Genomic DNA, 22,525 nt, shown 5'->3' with positions numbered 1-22,525 from the left:
TAAGGCCATGTGCCCAACAACACGTGTTTGACAAGCGCAAAGACGAGCAGACTGGTCATATCCTGATGCTTTGTTGCTTGAGGTCATAACATGAGAAATCAGTGCAGCTGCTGGCTGGTGGCTGGTTTCACATGCAGGGGAAGAGCAATTTGGATTTTCCAGCCCAAAGGAGACACATCTTCATCCCCTCACCTCCCAAAATCCCAAGCCCTCCCTCCCCAGCTGCACCCTTACTCTAGTGAGTAATCAGCCTGGGCTCACTTTTTGCCTTCAACTTTGGCCAGACAAGTTTCAGGGCATGCTAAATTCAGATATGCATTTATTATCTTAAAAAATGTGGGAAATAGGAAGGGCTATAATTTCCCAAATTATTTTTCTTCTGGCAGCAAATACATTTAAAATGTAAGTATTTAAATACTTAATTGCAAGCATAATTACCTCCTTTTTTGTTTGTTACGTAATTAATTCAGAAGCTATAAATACCTACTCAGGAAGGAAATGTCTACGCTGGGTTTTGGGGAGCAATTTTAAAACCCTCATCAGTCAACAGGCTTAATAATTGTAACAAGTAGGTGTACTTAGGGTGCATATGTGTGGGTTTTTCCCTTCATATTTTAAACCAGACAGCACACATGGATATGAAAAAAAGTGTTTATTTTTGTGACACACAAAAACATTGCTCTGTCCAAAAAGGATAATACATGTTTATAACATACAGATTAGCCCTGCAAGGTCTGTTTAGCCTTTAGCTTTCCCCTTGGCTTATTCTGAGTGTGAAATAATTCCCTTGAATGCCTGAGAAATGAACAGGCTTCAGCATTTTTATTTATTTTGATGAGCAGAAAGCAAGAAAAAAGTTCCTGCCTTCTATCAAGGCAGAGAAATTGTCATGGCTTCTTTTCCCTGCACTGGCCATAAAATGTGCAGAAATGTAAAGCAATAAAACTTTATTACAGGTTGTTTTTATAATGTTTACCAACCTCATGCCTCTATCATGCTTTTCAGAAGATACCATTTTAATAGGGCTTCTTTCAGTCCACCAAGATAACAACAAGGGAAAATCACAGTTTTTGTTTTTTCAGTGCAGCAGAACAAGGAGCCTGGTCCTGCCATATTTTCACTTTGCAATGTTGGTTTTTTTTTTTGCAGCAATCTGCAAAAAAATCTTCATCCCTTTTGCTTCACTGCAAATACTTTTGGTCACGTAGATATAAAATACAAAGTTGATGTGAAATATAATGTAGATGTAAAATATAATGTAGATGTGAGATATAATATAGATGTGAAATATAACTTTTGCATCTTATCAACAATTAAAAAGCTTAAAGGGGAAAATGAATGCCTGAAAAAATATTACTAAAAAAACCCAACTAAATTATTGATAGTGTTGCTAGTTCTGCTGCTAATTTAAACAAAGCACAAAGAAAGATGAGCTTGATTTTCAGAGTTCCTTTGAGCAGCAATTTTTAAAATATCCCATTATTGGAAACAACCTCCTGTATTTTTCTAGCCATCATATATTCATCTTTTTCTGGTTTGCTGTTAGGCTGCAGTGACAAAGAATATCTCTTTTTCATAAAAGAACTGTTTATTATTCTCAGGTTCATACCCTGATTTATCGATTCATATTTCCAAAGCCCGATGGGCTGGGTGCACAGCAACCCTGTGTGCCTGCTGTATGTTCCCAGCTGATATGTTTACAATATTTTTGATTTACACCTTCCAGGAGCTCTTTTGGAAAATATCATTGCCTTCGGTTTACACATTTTTACAATATATTTTTGGTCCTTAGCAAGCTTCCACATTTGTTACAGGGGATGTGCCAAGATGAAGGGTTTTTTCTTTAATGTGCTGGCAATATATAGATTTTTTGCTTTTAGAAAAAACAGATCATCGACTGAATTATTAAAATTCCCCAAATACATATTTTAGTTTAAATGAGATTATTAATTCAGAGAACTGGGTGTCAGGCTCCTGCTTCTGGTGCACCGCTCTCAACTGCAATGTAAAACAGAATCTTTATCCTAAAATGGGGGATAACTGTAGGAGAAGAAGAGTTTGAATTTGGCCAGAGTATGCTCAGCGACCTTAATTCTCTAGGGAATTAACTTTGAACAAGACTTTGTAATTTTAGCTCTGTGGGGAACTAACCTCAAGCAAGAAAAGTGGAGCAAAAGAAGAGGAACAAAAGGGGACTAAAACGAGAAGTAGAAGAAGGAACTGAGAAGTGAGGAGAAGGTCAAAAAGATGCTGTTGAAAAAGCAGAATAATCAATTATAATTTTAGATTATGCGCGCTGACAGCAGCAACTGTTGGATCGTTGCCTGCTGATGCTGATCGTTCCTTCACTGCAGAACTCGTCTGGTTCTATCAGAGTTCATTCTCTGTTGGGATGATGGTTGGAGGGAAGTCAGGGCCAGTCGCTGGTGGCCTGAAAACATCTAGTTGATGGGCTATAAAAGTATTACACAGCAGGCAACAGCATACAATTAAGTTCATTGGGTTTTTTCCCCTAAAATCAAATCCCTTTGAGGTATACATCAGACTTCCCCATCTTCCCACATATACCCACCAAGTATATCCGGGTCCTTGAGCAAAAGCAATCCCATGACTGGGTTTGCCTTTACCTGAAGCAGGAATAACCCAGACTGTCTTCCCCAGCAAATTCTTCATGTGCACCACAGGAACTTTGTCCCCCTCTACAATATGTAAAAGTTGTGACTGGGCCGGGCCAGACCTGTTGGCAGATCCCCTCGTGTTGACCAACCAGGTGGCCTTTGGTAAGTGTGTATCCTAGTGCTTGAAAGTTCCCCCACCCATTGCTCTCAGGGTAGTTTTTAACAGCCCATTGTACTGTGCAATTTTCCCAGAGGATGGTGCATGGTATGGGATGTGATATACCCACTCAATGCCATGCTCTTTGGCCCAAGTGTCTATAAGGTTGTTCTGGAAATGAGTCCCATTGTCTGACTCAATTCTCTCTGGGGTGCCATGTCGCAACAAAATCTGTTCCTCAAGGCCCAGGATAGTGTTCTGGGCAGTGGCGTGGGGCACAGAGTATGTTTCCAGCCATCTGGTGGTTGCTTCCACCATGGTAAGCACATGGCGCTTGCCTTGGCGGGTTGGTGGGAGTGTGATATAATCAATCTGCCAGGCCTCCCTATATTTATACTTCAGCCATCGTCCTCCATACCAAAGAGGCTTTAACCGTTTGGCTTGTTTAATTGCAGCACATGTTTCACACTCATGAATAACCCTGGCAATAGTGTCCATTGTTAAGTCCACCCCTCAATCACGGGCCCATCTGTATGTTTAAACTGAGCCACACAGATCATTCACTCACTCCCCCCCCTTTCTCCCTCTTTCTTTCCTTCCCCCCCACCTCCCTGCTCCCGGAGGGATGGGGAGGAGAATCGAAAGAATGTAACTCCCATGGGTTGAGATAAGAACAGTCCAGTAACTAAGGTATAACACAAATCATTACTTCTACCACCAATGATAATAAGGATAAGAGAAATAACAAGGGAAGAGAATACGATACCACTCGCCAAAATGAGCCAGACTGAGAAGAGCGAATGCCCTTCCGGGTAATTCCCAGTTACCTCCCCGGACATGACATGCTGTGGTATGAAATACCTCTTTGGCTAGCTTGGGTCAGGTGTCCTGTCTCTGCTTCCTCCCGGCATCCCCTCATCCCTGGCAGAACATGAGACTCACAAAGTCCTTGGTCAGAGTAAACATTACTTAGCAACAACTAAAAACATTGGTGTTATCAGCTCTGTTCCCAGGCTGTAAGTCAAGACACAGTGCTGCACCAGCTACTAAGAAGGAGAAAAAAATCGACTGCTATTGCTAAACCCAGGACACACACACATCAGAAATGTGAATAACATGCAACAAACTGTTGGGAAAAACCACTTCATGGCTGCTGCCATGCCAAACCCCCACCAGAAGTCGGGGGCAAAGCAGAATCCACATTGCCCAGTGTCTCGGGCATCTTCTGCAGTACCCATTAGGGTATTCCTGCTCTAGAAAATATTAGAGTAATATTATCAGTCTGTCCTGCATGGGCCTAAATGAAGGAAACAAAAATAACAATTATTTTGATCTTTTTCTAAGTGTGTAGTGCTGACAGCAGAAAGGAAATTGAGAATTGCAGTTTAATGAACTTATCACTAGTCCCTTGGAAGATAAAAGTTGCCGTTTTCCATATGCATGCTGTATCTCACAAACACAAACACTGACTGCAAACACCAACGAAGCTGCAGCTCTTCAACCTTTTCTTCACGCTGCCATCTTTGAAAAGTTCATCCCAATAAGTATAACAGCTTGCAATCCACTGTAGGGTAAAAGGTGTACTGATCTTTCTGAGGCAGCTTTGCTGAGTGTTAGCAAGCAAATCCAGAAAGTGGGAGATTGCATGATAGTGGTTATTTTTCTGCTTTAAAAAATAATATTAAGCAAATACCTAGCTTGGCTCAAAATCTTTTAATGTCAAGAGAAAAGCTTTGACAGTTGTTAATGCCTGTTCAATCAGTAGGCAGATTAGTGGCCTTACATTTTAACATCTAAACATCTGAAAACTATTTCCTGTTTAAAAGAAAAAGAAATCTAGGTGGATGACCTCAGGCAGATTTATTATTATTATTATTTATTATTAACAAATGCAAATTGTACATCATCGTGGAAAAGAAAAAAGAAAGGCCACTCTTGGTGGTCTTGATGCATTCTGTCTATGGGAGGGTGAGCAAGAGAGAGGGGGGAGGAAATAGAAAAAATAAACTTTACCTTCTCACTTTCAGGGTGGGCAATGCCATTCCAGTGTTGGGGTCCTCAGCTCTGGGAAGTGTTAGCACTGTCACCACAGCTCACTGTTGGCACTTCCACAGCACTTTGAGGAAAAACATTCCCTGAGTTCCCCCTCCTTCCTCCTATCTTTGCTTCAGATCCATGTGCTGCAGGTTCATGTCATTACTGTGAAATTGCATGGGACACAGCTAATCTAAACCAGTGCCAACCCATAGTCTGACTCAACAGTGAGGAAAAATATTGACAAGTTTGCTGTTTAAAATGCTTTCTGCTTTTTCCACTGTGTGTTGGCTGTTGTGTTTTGTTTTTTCTTTTCTTTTCTTTTTTTTCCTAAAGCTATAAATACATAGCACCAGCTGCAACATGTTGCTGAGACGCACTTTATAGATCTAGCCATATTCTGACATAACATGTTTTACTGGATTTGGGTTAAAATTTGATATTGGAAGTCAACATTCTGATTTATGTGTCTTTAATAGTAATGATGGTAGCTGGCTGCTGTGAGCTGTGTATTGCTCTCCCCCAGTGAGGATGGACCTGATCTAATAGCTCATAAAAGGCACCCTATAAAGGTAACACATGTTCAAACATCCATTTAGTTATTTATAGGATGAGAAAAAAAGGACATCTAGCTTTTTAAAGTATTATATATTTCACATTTATACGCTGATTTAATGTAAAGTCTTTGGCAAACCACATGATCAATAAATTTGCCTTTTTTTTTTCCATCTCTGGATTTCATTGACCTGGGACATGTTCAGGTTTCCTACTGTACATCTGTCATAAGGTTTGAGGGCTTTGCATTGAAGACAAATGCAGACCTTGACTTCAAAAAGAGAGAACATAGGCTAGATATGAGCTAGATAGCTAGCACTGGCAAAATTCATTTTTTTTTTATTTAAATTTTTTATTTATGGTAAACTGCAGGTCTGAGAAGCACTCCAGTGGTAGCTAATAATTTAATATTATCATTAAAACATATATATAAAAGGTGCACTTCATAAACTATGCAACCCTTACCCACCCATTGGTCTCACTAGGCTGTGGCTCAGACCCAGAATTTATAATACTACATTTATAATTTCACATTATTATAAATATTTTGTCCTTTATTATAAATAAATTGCCCTTCCTCACCCAAAAAGATCTTTCCAGGATACAGCTTGGAGAGAGGCATTACGGTGTGCCCTGACACCCATTTCCCGCAAATGCCAGCAGTTATTTTTCTAATGAGCAATTACTCTAATGTTAAGTAAATCAATTAATCTTCTGTGCGCTCTTGTAAATGAATCCTCATATTATCTGTATATTCTGTCAGCTAGATAGTTGAGAAAATACCAGCTCCTATATTATCTTGTCAGTTCATATGCTGATGTGGGGGAAATAATTTCTTAAAGAGCCACAGGCTAGGATAATTAGTAAAATCAAGTGCCTTGCTGTTTGTTTGCTTTGCAAAATAAACTTTTACCTTCCCACCACAATTCCTCCCCCCCAGTTTTCACCACCTTATTATACAGCATTTGATGTGACAGGTTAATGAGAAAACCCCCAAATTGGGCTTCTGCAGCTCATTGTAGCAATGGTGGCTCTTTGCTGGGAGGGCTCAATGATCCAGCTTCTTCCCCCATGAAATCTGAGCTATCAGAGGCATGCAAAGGCTGTGATTTCAAATGTACAGAAACACTCACGTATGGACAATAAGTTCCTCTTATCCCCCTCATTTTGAATTTTGGGGCAATGAAGTCTCTAGATTTTGCAAAATCTTGTCTTGCACAGTACACACCAGCTTTAATTTCTTTTGCTTTTAATGCATTTGATAATTATTTTTAATATAACCCACTATTAAAGTGACTTAAGCATCTACTCACTCTCCTCTGCAGTGCAGTCCCTTGGAAACGGCAATTTTTAGACCTCCATAAATTGAACAATTTGGATAACAGAAGACAAACAGTTGCCATCAGTGTGAGTGGAAAAAGAACCATGTGGCATGCTCCTGCTATTAATAATCCAATATCAACATGAAGATATGTCCATGCCAGCCTGCCATCACACACTGCCACCTCCCAACTTCTCCTATCGCTTGGTCTCTCTGCTATTAACTGACTTTTCCAGGGAGGGTGTTTTGGAGGAGTTTATTTTTAAGGATGAGTAGTGATAATGCAAAATTTGGGGCTTTTCAAGCAGAAAGTGAAGCACCGGTGATGGGTGAGCTGCAGCCATGCTGGACCTGTGTGAATCCTGCCCTGACTCTCCCCCGCTCCCTACATCCCCCTCCTTGCAGCCCTGCAGTGGCTGTTTTCTCCCCATCTGATTTATTTCTTCTCTTCTCCCTCTATGCTTTCCCTGCCAGCCCCTCTGTGTGCTGAGATCACCCCAGAATGGGGTCTTTCCACTGATATCTCCAGGAAGAAAATCAGCTCCTGTCTGTGCCCTGCAGGGAAATGCTGGAGCCCTCAATGACTCAGGGACATGGAGATGAGTGGAGAAAAATCCCTTTCTGCTGCTGCCTTTTCTCCATGAAAACCTCAATACTATTAATCAGCCACTTTTCAATGGCATTCCATTAAAAAAGCCACCACCTGGACTTTTTCTCCAGAAATACTCACTTTTACACTGTATGAGGCTACTCAGCGGTATCCACTGAAACCCCATGACTAATGTACATGGTCAAAGTCTCAGGAACAAACCACTCAGCCCCATTTTGCATTAAATTTCATTTCCAGTCACTGGGTTTATTTACATTATAATGGTCAGCCTACACAAACTGCAGCCATACAGCCAATTAATGGGACAGACATTCGAGAAGTTGCTAAACTTGGTCTTGAAAATGATCTAGCTTTCTCCCTGTGAAAGGATCTTGTTCTGTCATCATGTATTAAACCGGAAAGCTTCACATTGGAGAGCAGTAGAAAATCATATCCTGATAAGGCCTTGCATAATATTTCAACAGAACATATCTTTTGCGGCTTAATTTCATAACTGCAATGGGAATGCAAGGGTGATTTGCTGAGATTGAAAGTTTCTGCACACCTTTCTGACGTTAAATGAAGTATTGCAGGTAATGCAATGTATTTCTTTATTTTAAAAGGTTCAAAGGTCCATTAAGTCCTTCTATGCTGTACAAAAGGCTTAATTCACCAGAAACCATTTTTCTCCCCGATTGTTTGGAGCAGCAAGTGAATCAATCTGTTATTCACACAGATCTACCCAGAAACATGTTTCCCGTGCCCAAGAGGTCTATGATTTGACTTAACAAAAATAGCTTTTCATTGAGCTGCTTTAAAACATTAAATTTATCCATAAACAAGAGTTTTGTGCAATGATCTGGGTAGCATTTTAGGCACTTGTGGTAGGTGGGAATTAAATCGAGATGATTGGGTACAGAAGAAAATACATTGAATCTTTAGTGCCCAAAATTTAAGTCCGTATTTTGTACCTTAAGCTCATATCCTGTGTGATGTACTGTAGGTTACCCTGCTCTTGCAGGGGGGTTGGACTAGATGATCTTTTTAGGTCCCTTCCAACCCTTGGGATTCTGTGATATCTACAAGATGTTATTATCAAAATATACACTGAGATAACAGAATTGGTGTGGGCAGACCATTTTCTGGTGCAATTATCCATTTTTAAGCAAAATTTCTGTTTTCCCGCAATCACGTTGGAAAATAACTGCTTTCGGTGCTTTTAAAGAGAGCTGACTGAGCAGAACTTGCTATTCCTACATCTTGGCTGTCCAAGTTGCCCTGTGTAATACCAATGTAATTTCCTTTATAGTATAAATAGGATTTGGGTTAAATATGAATAAGCTCATACCCATTGGTATGCTTTGTAACTAATCAGCTTTTTCCTAAGAAAAAGAAAAAAAAAAAAAAAGAAAGAGGAATGTTTATCTATCTGGAAAATAAAGAGGTGCTAATTTTATCTTGTGAAAGTGGATATCTCCTCACATCCCTCCAACTTCTAGGAAGATAACAAGAATGTATTATATCATCTAAAGCCAGCATCCTATGAGATCAAACAGAATAATGTACACATATGCCAAAGCTGATTGAAGAATCGCTGTTGCTCACTTCCGCTTCACTAAGTATGTGTTTCATTGATATACATAATTTGTCACCACCATGAAAGAAAATTCAAAGCCCTCTGTTTGTCCCAGTTAATTTCTATGATATCTGGAGGCTTTTAAAATAGGGATCCAAAATAGGTGTGTCCTTATCACCCCTGTGTTTAAGCTCTCTCTAACAGGAAATGGCAGGGGTTCAATTTTTTTTTATACTAGAAGCCACATGCAGATAGATAAGAATCATGTCTTGTCTATAACTAAGGATTGACATTTAAATGTTTAAAATATAGTCAAAATGATCCATGGTGAACCCACCTGAGACTATTTTTCTTTGTCTAAAGTCCCACTTTCCAGCCTCTTGAAAGGGAAGTTAGAGCTCTAGGGGTTGTGACATGATGATGTTATGGTAAGGAAATGGAAGTTTGCTTTATTGTTGGTCTTTAAAGACGAGAGTATGTTTTGCTACCAGGCACTGCATTGACTCCACCAGGAGAGGGTTTTATTCCTAACTTCTCCATCCTCACCAACAGGTTTAAAAGGCAGGATGTTCTTTTGCCAAATCACAGATGTTGGATTCAACACACTTGAAAAAAAGAAAAAAAATAAAAAGAAATGAGTGGTATTTCCTTCAAATTGCTGTTTCTCCCAGAGGAAGGGGCAGCTGGAAGGGTGAGGAGGGCTGAGATGTTTATGAGGTGTGGTCAGAGGAGCACAGATGATCCAGTTGGCACATCCTTGTCTTCGGGAATCACAACCTTCTAGACTGTGTTTTCCTTTTCCAAAGCAGAGGCTAAACTTGCTGGTAGGGTTTCAGCAGGCTTCTGTCATTCAGAGTAAGTCCTGCCAGACACCGGTGTTGTACTGCATTCGAGCACAAACCAAGCCCCAAGCTCCTTGTTTCCTTGTTTCATCTGCTTTGCAGATGCATTGCAAAATGGTACAAAATCAGTATTTCTCTCTTTTCAGTAGGAGAAATAGTTCTCTGAAACATTTCTGCTAGATTCAACATTTGATATTAAACAAGAGAAGAAATATTAGAAAGAAAGAAAAAAAAAAGAAAAAGAAGGATAAAGTTCTCAGGTTTAAGGAGAGAAAATAAAGCCACAGGATTCCAAGCCAAAACCCAAAATACCTCCAATACAATTAGCTAACATTTATGCTTGAAGAAAACTAAGTAATAGGTTATGGGAAATGCAAAATATTGTCAATCAAAGAAACAAGAATGTCTGAAGTGTTGAATTTCATAAATAAAATACACTCCTTAGTTTAAAGTCGATAAAGATGGTTTTCTGCTACAAGCTGCTTTACAGGCTGCATTTTCCTGCAGAAAGTTATCCACAGAAAGAATTAGCTTTCTTATACTTTATTTATATGTATTGGTGATAGGGTAAAGTCATTAAAGAGCTTTGATAAAAGATTGTTACTTCTGAGTCAGAGAGACGCAGTAAAAATCTTCCCCTAGAAGTCAAACAAGAAAAGTCCATGAATTGCACAGTACTTTTTCTGCAAATTCATGTTAATTTGCTATTGCAGCATTCATGCCAATTTGCTATTGCAGCATTCATGCCTTTGCCAGCTACAAAATGCTCTGAGATGTCTTTAAAGAGATATTTTTTTGTTAGAGCTATTTAATGTGTCACTAAAATTAATTCAAAAGGCAGGAGGAATGCTCTTCTTACTGATTCATTATACCAAATCCTTTTCTCCCTTATCAAATCAATGCATAAGAAAAATGAAAAATACGATACACATGAAAAGAAGCAACAACTTTTTGTAGTGTTTTGCTGATTTAAATACCTCTTATTAAAATATATATATACACATATGTATATAGATGTATATAATATATATAGGCACATATCAGGATAAGGGAAGATATCTGCTGGTTGTTGTGTAGGGAAAGGAAGCAATTGGAGGAAGCAAGTCCTGCTGCTATTACCCTCTCTGCAACACTTCTAAGGTTAAAGGAATAAAAATCCATCAATTTGTACAGCCTGACCTTGCAGTGCTGGTTTTTAGCTGAATGCAGGATTAACCCAGCAAAGTTTACATGACATTGATTTAAAAGCTGCACTACAGGACCCTCCAGCAAGTTACATTAATCAGTCTTTAACTGGGCTTTAGGACAAAGAAAAGAGTTGCTTAGCAGACATGCAACACATGATAAGCAGTTGTCTCTGTGCATCAGATAAAAACAAATGCAGCATGCATTGCTAATCACTGCAAGCCCACAGTTTGAGCAGCACCAATGATGGGGCAGTGAGCAATTCCATAACTACATTTTTGCTAAAATTAAGACAGGATATAAATCTGTAAGTTGGAAATGTGATTTGTCACCTCCCAATACACACTCAGTAGTCATTCAACAGCACCAATTTAAGCAATAGACTTCACATACCAACCCAGTTGCCATTTGGCAGCAGACTTGAGAAATGTCCATGTGCATAGTTGGACCCCTCAAAATAAGACAGTGGCTAGGACTGACAAGCAAACTTGAGAAGCACACACCAAGCAGGGAGTAGCCTGGTGGTTATGGCACTAGAGCTAGAGAGTACATGGCTATCTCCAGTGTGGTATTTGTTGATGAATTTTGCACTGAAGAGTTCTCCAGAAAACTATGTTGGGCTATTTGAACAGAAAGTTCATTTGAATTTTGGATTTATTTATTTATTTTTTTAATATATATATTGGCTGCTCTCATCCAATATCTTGACTCCTCTTCAGTCTGCAGTCAAATTTAAACCCCTATTTTTCTTTTTTTTTTTTTTTTTGCTTATCCATTTTTTCTTTTCCCTGTATATACAAATCCTCCTTTATCCTTTATCTTACACCTTTTACACACCAGCCAGGCCATCTCCTTTGCCAGGGTGCTTGGGGCTAGACAAGGACCAAGAGTCACTGTCCTGTGTCAGGGACAATAGATAATGGTCCATGGTGAAACACACAAAGATAGAAAAGTACTGTTTGTCCACTTTGGCTCCTCCCCAGAAGGTCCCGCTTTGGCTACTCCCCATAAAGTTCAGCTTTGGTTCCTACCCAGAAAGTTCCGCTTTAGAACTCTCTGGAAAAGTCCCGACCCTTGGAGAACTTTCTAGATATATCCTGAGTTATTAGGATCAATCCCTGAATAATAATAAGAATATGAACTTAGGCTGGGATAAGAGATGTGTATGGAAGGATGTCACCCAAGGAGGTAAAATTTCAACCATGAAATAACAAGATGAAAGGTCTTAGAGGAGGAGTTGTTATCAACTTAATAATAGCATGGCTGCCCCATCCATCTAGATTACACCAAACCCAATTGGTTTTAGTTTTAAATTTCCATGGATTTCTCCATAGAAATCTCCATTAACTGCCCACAGACCTCTCTCAGATTCACCCTGAGCAGTGCTCCAGTATTCCTATTGCAAGAGGTTACACGTGGGAGCCAACTTGCAGCTCTGAATTTGGCCCATTTCTTTGGAGGCTATGCCAGGAGTAGCCTGTGATGTTGCTTGGTCTGATGAGCAGAATTGAATTCTGAGAGCAGAACAAAGCTTTGACACAAATGAAAACCTACCAGTGAGTACAGCTAGATAAAGAAAAAAATGATTATTGGTTATGGAAATTACTGGAGGAAATCTTGAATTAATCAGTGCATCTTGACCTCTCTGTGCCTTCCTGAAAAATGTGCATCTTCTTAAAGCATTTGGACTTTCAACTGCCAAAAAGGAGAAGCTGTGTGACATTTCCAGCCATCTGATGCAAACCCCAAACATTTAGCAGGAAAAAACAATCCCTATTGTACAATGTGTATTAAAAAAAAATAAAAATTAGTAAAAAGCATGACCTGCAAAGCTAGATGATTTTCAGTGGCTAAGTCCAATCACTGCACAGACAGGAAAAGCTTAAGTTGACATTGTGAATGAACCATATGGTAATTGTTTCCATACATCCTCGCTAAGATGAAACACTACACAAACAAACAACAACAAAAGCTGCTATGCAACAGAGAGTTATTCAGAAATAAAGGGAAAAATCTGGCTCCGAGTATTTCTTCCCATGCTTCCTACCAGAAGGACTATCCAACTGAATGGGGGCTACACGAGGTGAGATTATGCATTTTGCCTTGTTCCCTGGGTGACTTTTAGGTAGTGGCAGTCTGGCATGAGTCTCGGTTTGTTATGAGTAAGTGGAAGGTGAGAAAGGACAAGGAAAGAACCAGAAGTTACAGGGAAACATGACAATTAACACTGGAGAAACTGCCCTTGAAGGACTCAACAGAGTCATAATATAGAGAAATCTTCTCTGGAGAGGTGAATAATGATGCTGCCACCCACTACATTTTACCTGCATGATGACAGGGCTCATCAGAAAACTTTTTTTGAACTTTTGCAAGGGACAGGGCAAGGGTGACCTCTATCTGAGAGCAGGGTGAGCACCAGAAGCCCTTGCTGTATCACAAGAGCCCCAGGGTACACTCCCCAACACAACCTTGTCCCTGGTAATTTGGAGCTGGAGATTTGCAGTACCCAGCCTGACTGAAGGTGACACAAGAGTTGTGTATTCCTCATAACTGTCCTCCTTATCAGTGTTGGTGAGTGTGAAGTAGTCTAAATCACACAGTCCTGACACTACACAAGAGCCCACTTGGCCTGGATTAGATTAGTCTAATCCCATCTCTCTTGTTGTCATAATACCCCTCCATCCCTTCACTCCCTATAAAAATATTTATCTGTTGATTAAACTTAGTAAACTGTTGCCTTTAGAAATATGGTTGGCAGCTTATTCTACATATTTCCTAGATATCTCTGGATGAATTCCCCTTTTACTCAGCAGCCGGATCCTGTGAATTGCGGAGCACTCCTGGCCAAGCAGAATCAACCCTTTACTCTCTGCAGGCACATATAAATCAGGGGTGAATGGCTTCCTCCTGTTAAACCCCATCAAACTGCTCTCAGCATTCACATGTTCCCTCCATAGGTGTCAAGCTGCCTTTAGAAAGAGAAAAACAAATGTTTGCCCATCAGCTGGTTGCTCTCAATAAGCTTCTGGTTTATTGCCCCCTGCCTCCGGCCTGTGACAGCCTGTAGGATGCTGCAGCAATTCAGCTCCTCTGAGCTGCAAAGCTCTCCTGTGCTTTATGTCTTGATAAGTGTCCTGGGTTCAGCAGTAGCAGTCATTTTTCTCCTTAGTAGCTGGTGCAGCACTGTGTTTTGACTTTCGGCCTGGGAACAGAGCTGATAACACAAATGTTTTAGTCTGACCAAGGCCTTTCTGAGCCTTATGCTCTGCCAGGGAGGAGGGAAAGCTGGGAGGAAGCAGAGACAGGACACCTGACCCAAACTAGCCAAAGAGGTATTCCATACCACAGCACATCATGCCCAGGATGCAACGGAGAGTTACCCGGAAGGGCTAGTTCACTGCAGGGTTGGACTAGGTATCGGTCGGTGCTCGGTCGGGTGGGGGAGTTATCAGTCGGCTGGTGGTGAGGTGTTGTATTTTCTTCCCTTGTTATTTCCCTTATCATTATTATTATTGGTGGTAGCAGTAGTGATTTGAGTTATACCTTAGTTACTAAATTGTCCTTATCTCAGCCTGTGGGAGTTGCATTATTTTTGATTCTCCTCCAGGAGCAGGGAGAGGGCAAGAAGGGGGGGAGTGAGAGAGCGACTGCGTAATTTATGTCTGACTTTGTTTAAACCACGACAATAAGCAACCCCAAGACAGCTGCAGAAGACCTGGATTTTGAGCAAGCTGTTGTGAAATGCTAAATGTCTCAGCCTCTATTTATATTACAGAGTCTTTGCTGCAGCAGTGATAGCTTGTAAAAAAAAAAAAAGGGGGGGGGGGGGGGGATAGTCCAAGAAGCAGAAAGAAAACAGATAAAGCCATGGGTGCAGTTGGGGGAATGTTTTGGAGATAAGCATTCATTTTTTAAATTGGATTTTTTTTCTGCAGATTCTTTCTAGAGGGCTTGGAGAAATGCTGGGAATCTTTGGCTGGTGCATGTTCCTGCCTGACTTCAGCACTGCTGGATCTATTTTACACCAGCAAAAGGTATTCCTCAACCTATTTGGAGTCCGGGGACAGTCAGCACGAGCATCTGACTGTTCCTAGCAGGGCTGAGGGATTCAGAGCACCACCACTAGCTGCAGGGCTGAACACAAAAGTAGCAGCAGTGATGCATTTACTGCATTTCTGCCTCAAATCCAGCATGCAGTGAGCATACAATCAATCTCAGCTACTCCATCCAGACCTGAATGTGATCACTTGAGTCAAACAAAGGCAAAACAAACAATGTCCCAGTTACTCTAAAACAATACATCTCAATTATAAAACACTGCCTTGCTCACCACTGTTAGGACCATCTTAAAATCATAGAATCATAGAATAGTTAGGGTTGGAAAGGACCTTAAGATCATCTAGTTCCAACCCCCTTGCCATGGGCAGGGACACCTCATACTAAACCATGTCACCCAAGGCTTCGTCCAACCTGGCCTTGAACACCACCCGGGATGGAGCATTCACAACCTCCCTGGGCAACCCATTGGCCTCACCACCATCACAGTAAAGAACTTCCTCCTTATATCCAAACTAAACTTCCTCTGTTTAAGTTTTAACCCATTACCCCTTGTCCTGTCACTACAGTCCCTGACAAAGAGTCCCTCCCCAGCATCCCTATAGGCCCCCTTCAGGTACTGGAAAGCTGCTATGAGGTCTCCACATAGCCTTCTCTTCTCCAGGCTGAACAGCCCCAACTTTCTCAGCCTGTCTTCATACGAGAGGTGCTCCAGTCCCCTGATCATCCTCGTGGCCCTCCTCTGGACTTGTTCCAACAGTTCCATGTCCTTTTTATGTTGAGGACACCAGAACTGCACACAATACTCCAGGTGAGGTCTCACGAGAGCAGAGTAGAGGGGCAGGATCACCTCCTTCGACCTGCTGGTCACGCTCCTTTTGATGCAGCCCAGGATACGGTTGGCTTTCTGGGCTGCGAGTGCACACTGCCGGCTCGTGTTCATTTTCTCATTGACCAGCACCCCCAAGTCCTTCTCTGCAGGGCTGCTCTGAATCTCTTCTCTACCCAACCTGTAGCTGTGCCTGGGATTGCTCCAACCCAGGTGTAGGACCTTGCACTTGGCTTAGTTGAACTTCTTAAGGTTGGCATTGTCCCACCTCACAAGCGTGTCAAGGTCCCTCTGGATGGCATTCCTTCCCTCCAGGATATCAACCAAGCCACACAGCTTGGTGTCATCGGCAAACTTGCTGAGGGCGCACTCAATCCCACTGTCCATGTCACTGACAAAGATGTTGAACAAGACTGGTCCCAACACTGATCCCTGAGGGACACCACTTATTACTGTTTTCCAACTGGACATTGAGCCGTTGAACACAACTGTTTGCATGCGGCCATCCACCCATTTCTTTATCCACCAAGTGGTCCACCTATCAAATTGATATCTCTCCAATTTAGAGACAAGGATGTCATGTGGGACGGTGTCAAACACTTTACACAAATCCAGGTAGATGTCATAGAGAAGAAACTCTGAAAAAGAGACATCGGTCAAACAATCTCTTGAGTGAACATGTTGACATGAAATCTCTCAGGAAACAACAGTGAAGACATGTTCTAAGGGGAGTCAGAGGAAAGCCCCAGCAGTGCAGATGGATAGGGAGAAATACTGGAGAAATATACTGGAGAAATCATGTGAGGAGAATTGAAGCCTTTCAGACATGCCTGGGTGAAGAAGCCTAAAAAAGAGATTTTGTCTGGATGCTGCCAGCATCATCCTCGCTGTGCACAACTGCAGCAGCTCTTTCCTCACAGAGGGGAGTACACAGTATCAAAGCACTTCAGGTTTTGTCAGGATTCCAGTATTCTGCTCATTGGCCACTTATTATTTTAGTCCTCAAGCAATCTGGCTTTGGTATGTCATTAAATTACCAGTTAAGCCTCTATTTATCTGCATTTACCAAGATCTGAAGTTATGATGTTTATTCCCACCTCTCTGTGGGTGGAGGAAGATCTGCTGTGAAGATTTTCCAGCGATTTAATTTCTGTTCCTTTTTAACAAAAGCATTTGATGCAGCTGCATGACTGTCACCTTGCCCCTGGGTGGAAGTGGAGGGACAGCCAATAGACCAAGTCTCAGCATTAATCACATTCAAGCATTAAAACAATCTGATAGGCACTGAAATAGTCATCATTTCCAAAGGTCTCACAGAATTTGGTGCCAACGGACTTTAGCTTCAAGCATGAGGCATGCTCAGAAATTTGAACATGCTTCCGCCTCACAACCTTTCAAACCTTACGAGAACCCTGGAAAGTGGACATCATCTCAAATAATTGCTGTTTTGCTATGCAGCATTTAAAGAAACAGCCTCACAAAATCAGAAGAGCACAACGAAAGTGGGGTTTCTGAGATTTAGAGTGGGCATCTCAAAAGATGGAGGTGGTCATTTCTCAAGAAAAGAGTGTCAAATAGTTGTGCTAATCAATATGGACACCAGTAATAAAGGTGAGAAGGGAATGAGAAGCGATGCCTTGGGTTAGTGCCGATTGACATGAAATGGCAGGGATGAAAAGGAAACTCTATACCCATGGAAGAGGTGCTTTTTTCTTTCTGTTTCCCACCCAAATCAGCATGCATAGTCTTCTCAACATTCCTGGATTTGGTGAAATCAACTGAAATTTCTGTTGCCTCCAGCAAGGGCAGCATGACCTGCAATATTCCTGGCAAAAACAAGCAAGCTGTGATGGGCAAGAGGAACACAGCAAGAATTTTCAGAGTAAATGCATTCTTGTGCCAGCTCAGGTCCATCTCAAAACCCCAAAAATAAAAGCAGGATGTGAAATAAAAATTAAAAACTAAGGCCCATTTTAATGTTGATCTCCTTCTACCTTACAGCAGAAGCATGCTTGCAAACAAAACCCTCTGAAGAAAGGGAGACTATGGACGGCATTTGCAGAGCAAAGGAGTTGAGCTTTGCAGTGCACTTCTCTGCTCAGAGTGGATTTGAAACACCATCACTGGTGAAGATTTTACTTCATGGATGCAAGGGTGGGCAATGCCCATTGCTTTTCATCACTTCTGGAGTTTCTTTGTTCCTCCACGTTACTGTAAACCACTATGTTTGCCACAAAACTTTCCTTTGATAATCACCACTGGGGAGAACATAGGCTATTTTGATACTTTTTGGCCAAGATAATGTAGATATTCAGCCTGAATTAGACAACCATGTGCAAGAGCAAGCATAGAGTCGATTTAGACAGAAAGGGACAATCTAAACAGCTTGTATTTTATTACCCTGATATGTTTAAGTTTTTTCCACCCCTTTTTAAAGACTGGAACTGTAAGATTTGCCCTTTGCAGCTACATGAACTGCATGTTAAGAGTAACGGAGCAGTCTCAAACCCCTTTGTATTCTGGAGACATTTTTCCAAGGCATTTTGTCTTCATAACAATACCCAGAGCTCCCTAAAATTTGGGAAGGTCATTTGTTTCCTTGGAGATGGATTCCCTTATCCAGAGCTTACTAGAGCCCAAACAATAATTTATAAACTCTAAGCTCCTTTCACCTTCAAGATGAAGTGCTTTAGTGTTGATGCCAAACTAAATCTTTAAATGGCATCAGAGGCATTTGGACTTTTTTTTCTACCCTGCTGACAGTAGGTTTACAGTCTATAATCTGGCTTTTGTAAAGGCATTTGTCAGCCTGTATATTTCATTTTAAAACACAACTGCCCATGAGGACGAATAGACAGGAAGCATTTGTTTACTTGCACCAACAGCCTATTTGAAGATTAGTTACAAAATAACAGAATTTAGTTACAAAGGCAAACTTTTTTTTCTTTTTTTGGCATTACCTTGCTATCATCTCATTTTAAAAAGCAGCTAGTCCTCTGCTCTAAATTTGGAAATTCTATGTATTCTCCTAATCCTGGCATCCTAGTAAGGATGCTGGCTATGCATCTTTAGCATCAAAAAAGACAGATCAGCTTTTATCTTGTCTCACAGGGACCACAGTTTAACTGCCCCATCAAAACAAGAAGAGTCTTAGCACTCAAGGGGCATAAGTTAGCAATTGAGCAGAAAAAGACCAATAGGAAAGCGCTGCATCATCTTGCTTTTTTTTTTTTTTTTTTTTGATGGGTTTCCATGTTTAACAAAGATTTGAAAGGAACAGTTGTGCCAAATGTTGGTCACCTTTGCAATTCAATAGAAACTTGTCCAACCTAAAAGAGAAAGTCAAGAAATAGGACCGCATATTTAAAAATGAGTGGCCTCCATTTCTGAAGTGGATGCATGCACGTGCATGCTTGTGTGTGTCTCCATGCCTGGGGCTGAGAGGGGAGAAAGCAAGGCCAGATGATAGGGTCTATTCCAGATGGTAACAGATATAATATTGCATTCTTTCTCCCAGTATCACAAGTAACACTTGCTTTTAAAGTAACACTCACTTTTAACCTCTATTGCTCAAAGGTTTCAAGGGAGGAAATAGCACAGTTCCAGCAAGTGATAAATCTTTCAAATCTTTCTGGCTTTTTTTTTTTTTTTTTACTCGGTTGCAAAATGTAACAATAAATAATGATTACCTAAAGCACCCATGGCCTGGGATTTAGCACTGTGCCCCAACCACTTGGGCAGACCTCTTCAGTACATCAGAAGCAGAAATTTTATGAGGATTCTCAGCCTTGTGGCCCCCAAGATATTTGTCTTTTTTCCCCAATCTGCCCTTCCTACTGGGTTCATCATTTGTTTGTCACCACAGAAAGTCTTTACAACCCCTGTTTGTTCCTTGGCTGCTGCTACTAATTTTGATGTTCAAGAAATCTTACAGGGGAAACCATGATGCAAATGAGCAAGGGAGACAGGTTTCAGCAAATTCTCTAATTTCTCCAGCTAAGGCATAATAAATTGGTCACCCACCTCCATGGGGCACTAGCCAGTCCTGGTAGGGTGAGTTACATGGGAACTTGCAGAATAACATTACACACAATAAAAGATGTGTAGGTCACTGTGTGAAAGCCCAACGAACCACCCACGTGTTATGAACACATAAACCATGAGATTCAAGCACTGGGACATGCTCAGTTATGTTAAATGCATAAGATATAAAGGCCTCGAGAAACAGTCTCTAGAAATTAATTAGGAACATAACAACAGCAAAAGAATGTTCTGGGTCTAGCTCTGCTTTTTTGGACTCTTCTCATAGTGGAGGACAGTGCTTCATCCCTGCCAGTGTTCAAGGCCAGGTTGGATGAAGCCTTGTGTGGGATGGTTTATTGTGAGGTGTCCCTGCCTATGGCAGGGGGGTTGGAACTAGATGATCTTGAGGTCCTTTCCAACCCTAACTATTCTATGACTCTATGATTCTAAGTCAACCTCCTGCCTCCTCTGGTTGCCTGTGACCTCCTGCTCCTGCCAAATGCCCCCAGATCAATGTGGAGGGTGGCTGAGCTCTGCTGGGGATAACACTCAACTGGGGGAAGAGAAATGCCTGGACCGTAATGAAGGAGGCAAGGGCAAGAGGAAGGATGAACATGGAGATCAAGCCAAGAGCTCAGCAGCAGCTTTGGTGCCTAGACTTGGTCTCTGTGGGCTGGGAGCAGAGAGATTCTGGAACTATTTATTTATGACTCTGTGGTGGGACAAAGCCGCAAAAGATTAAACAAGTTTGATGTATAATACGTTAAACAAAATACATAAATTTCCCATTTTGGGGCATTTCTCTGGCTTTGGGACATTTCCATCAGTGTGATAGGTGTAATATTCAGAGACAGACACTCTGTCATGGTTTAAGCCCAGCTGGCAACTCAGAACCACACAGCTGCTCACTCAACAGCCGTACCGTTGCTCCAACAGATATCAGGGTGGTCGAAGTCCCCCATGAGAACAAGGGCCTGAGAGCGTGAGGCTGTTAAATTGATTGCAAGAAAAAACAAGGTATATCATCAGTAATTTTTCTTCTGTCTTGCCCCTGCTGCTGGTATGATAATCAGAGTACTCTCCTTGCAGGCAATTAGCTCCAGATGCAGCCTAATTAGTCAGCATGCAGGGGGAGCATTGTTCTTTTGTCACTTGAGCCTTGCCTCATGACGAATTAAAAAAAGATGAGATTAAACATGAAAACCAGATGCCATGTGTGTGCCTTGCTCTAGGCTGTCCATTGGAGGGATCCCCCTAATCTGGGGGGTGAAGGATAATAAATGTGTTTAAAAGTCATGGGCATGGATGGAGCTTCACATGGTTAAAGACAGTAGCATGTGCTGAGGGAAGGGTTCACAGCTTAAAACAACTGATTCCCCCTAATTCTCCTTCAGAGGAAGGACTGTGCATCCTCCAGCAGGACCCATGCTGGGGTTTTGGTACAAATTGCTTTGACATCTCACACAATTTTGCACAGCAGGCTTTTGGACTCTCTTCCCTGGATTAAGCCCTTAATGCCTCTGTAATACCATGGAGATACCTATACTTTTAATGTAGAGGTTTTCCATTCCTTGCTCTAATTTAAAAGGCAGGGGATTTGCTTGCTGAATTGGCATTTCACATCTGGAATTAAGGATATGGGGAAATCAGCAGCATACAGAAAAATCAGATAGGCAAAGCTGCTTACCATAATGCCTGCTGACACACTCATAAGATTTACATGATTTGTACAAATCAGGAGTATGAAACTATACCAGAAGCCTCGTTTGTGCTCCCGAAGCAAAAGGATGCAGGAACGAGGGAATTTATGTTGATGTGGTTATAAAATTGCCTTAGAGCATTGACTCAGCAAAGCTGGAAATGGTTATTTGAATCATTGCCAGGTCATTTTGCTCATCTCTACCTGGTTTTATCAGATTAAAATTAAGAAAAGAGTCTTGCTGAACAATAGGCCTTTCAGCACCAGTTTGACTCAGCATGGCCTTTTGCCAGTCTCAGTGTTGCTAAAATGGGATGTTAGTGCCACAAGAAAAAATTAATTTCCCTGTGGAGACAGTGTTCTCACAGGAGAATAGATATTTGGTACATGAATAATCCCGAAAGATACAGCAAGGCCATGAGAGGCCCAAGGAAGCTTAAGCAAGCAAGATAAGAAGAAGCTGGAATTTACCGAGTTGTGAAACCATGGACTGTTGGCAAGCTTTCATGGTCAAGTTCTCATAAATGTGCCTGACAAATTATATGTTAATGACTAGGGGTCTTAAGGACATATATCCAATCATAATATGCCAAATCACTGGAAGTGTATGTAAGCAATAGTATATAAGGAGTTAATGCTTTGCAATAAACGGCTTTTGGTCTGATCATATTGATCTCTGAGTCCATTCCACGGCATTTCCCCATATTCTGGGGGGACACCCACAGTATATGATCACAGGAAGAAATTACAGCACTGCCTCATGAACCTTTGTGGCTTCATTCTGCATTTTGCGAAATGCCCATGGACATATTAATCAGAGTATTATGTAGGAGATACAGCCAAGGCAACTGATCTAGCAACAGTGTATGGATGAGTTATTGAAGAAGAGTGCCTGAATGAAGGTTGCTTGAGCTCAGAACAGCTGCGTGGTATGCGTTACCTGTTTATTATGATTTTGGATGAGGAACTAGCCTGACTTGGTAAGTGACATGAAACCCCAAATTGCTTCACCAGAAACCTCATCCAAACATCATGACTGTG

At 41.3% G+C, this 22,525-nt stretch overlaps 1 long non-coding RNA gene across 2 annotated transcripts in view; it reads left to right on the top strand.

The window, feature by feature from the left end:
* The window catches only part of LOC136004180 (uncharacterized), a 29,004-nt gene extending 6,853 nt beyond the window's left edge, over positions 1-22,151 (top strand). Inside the window, exons 2-5 of one of the 2 annotated variants that reach the window (XR_010608255.1) lie at positions 5,289-5,381; positions 6,690-6,771; positions 14,813-14,911; positions 17,764-22,151. This is a non-coding gene — a long non-coding RNA (uncharacterized LOC136004180). Of the gene's footprint in view, positions 1-5,288; positions 5,382-6,689; positions 8,741-14,812; positions 14,912-17,763 lie in introns of those variants that run through there. The other variant, XR_010608254.1, reaches the window with a different exon arrangement.
* The last annotated feature ends 374 nt before the right edge of the window (positions 22,152-22,525 follow it).

This window comes from Lathamus discolor, chromosome W (genome assembly GCF_037157495.1).
Source record: "Lathamus discolor isolate bLatDis1 chromosome W, bLatDis1.hap1, whole genome shotgun sequence".
In the NCBI taxonomy this organism is placed as follows: domain Eukaryota; kingdom Metazoa; phylum Chordata; class Aves; order Psittaciformes; family Psittacidae; genus Lathamus; species Lathamus discolor.
Note: the sequence above shows the minus strand (reverse complement) of the source record. Positions and strands in the feature narration are given on the sequence as shown.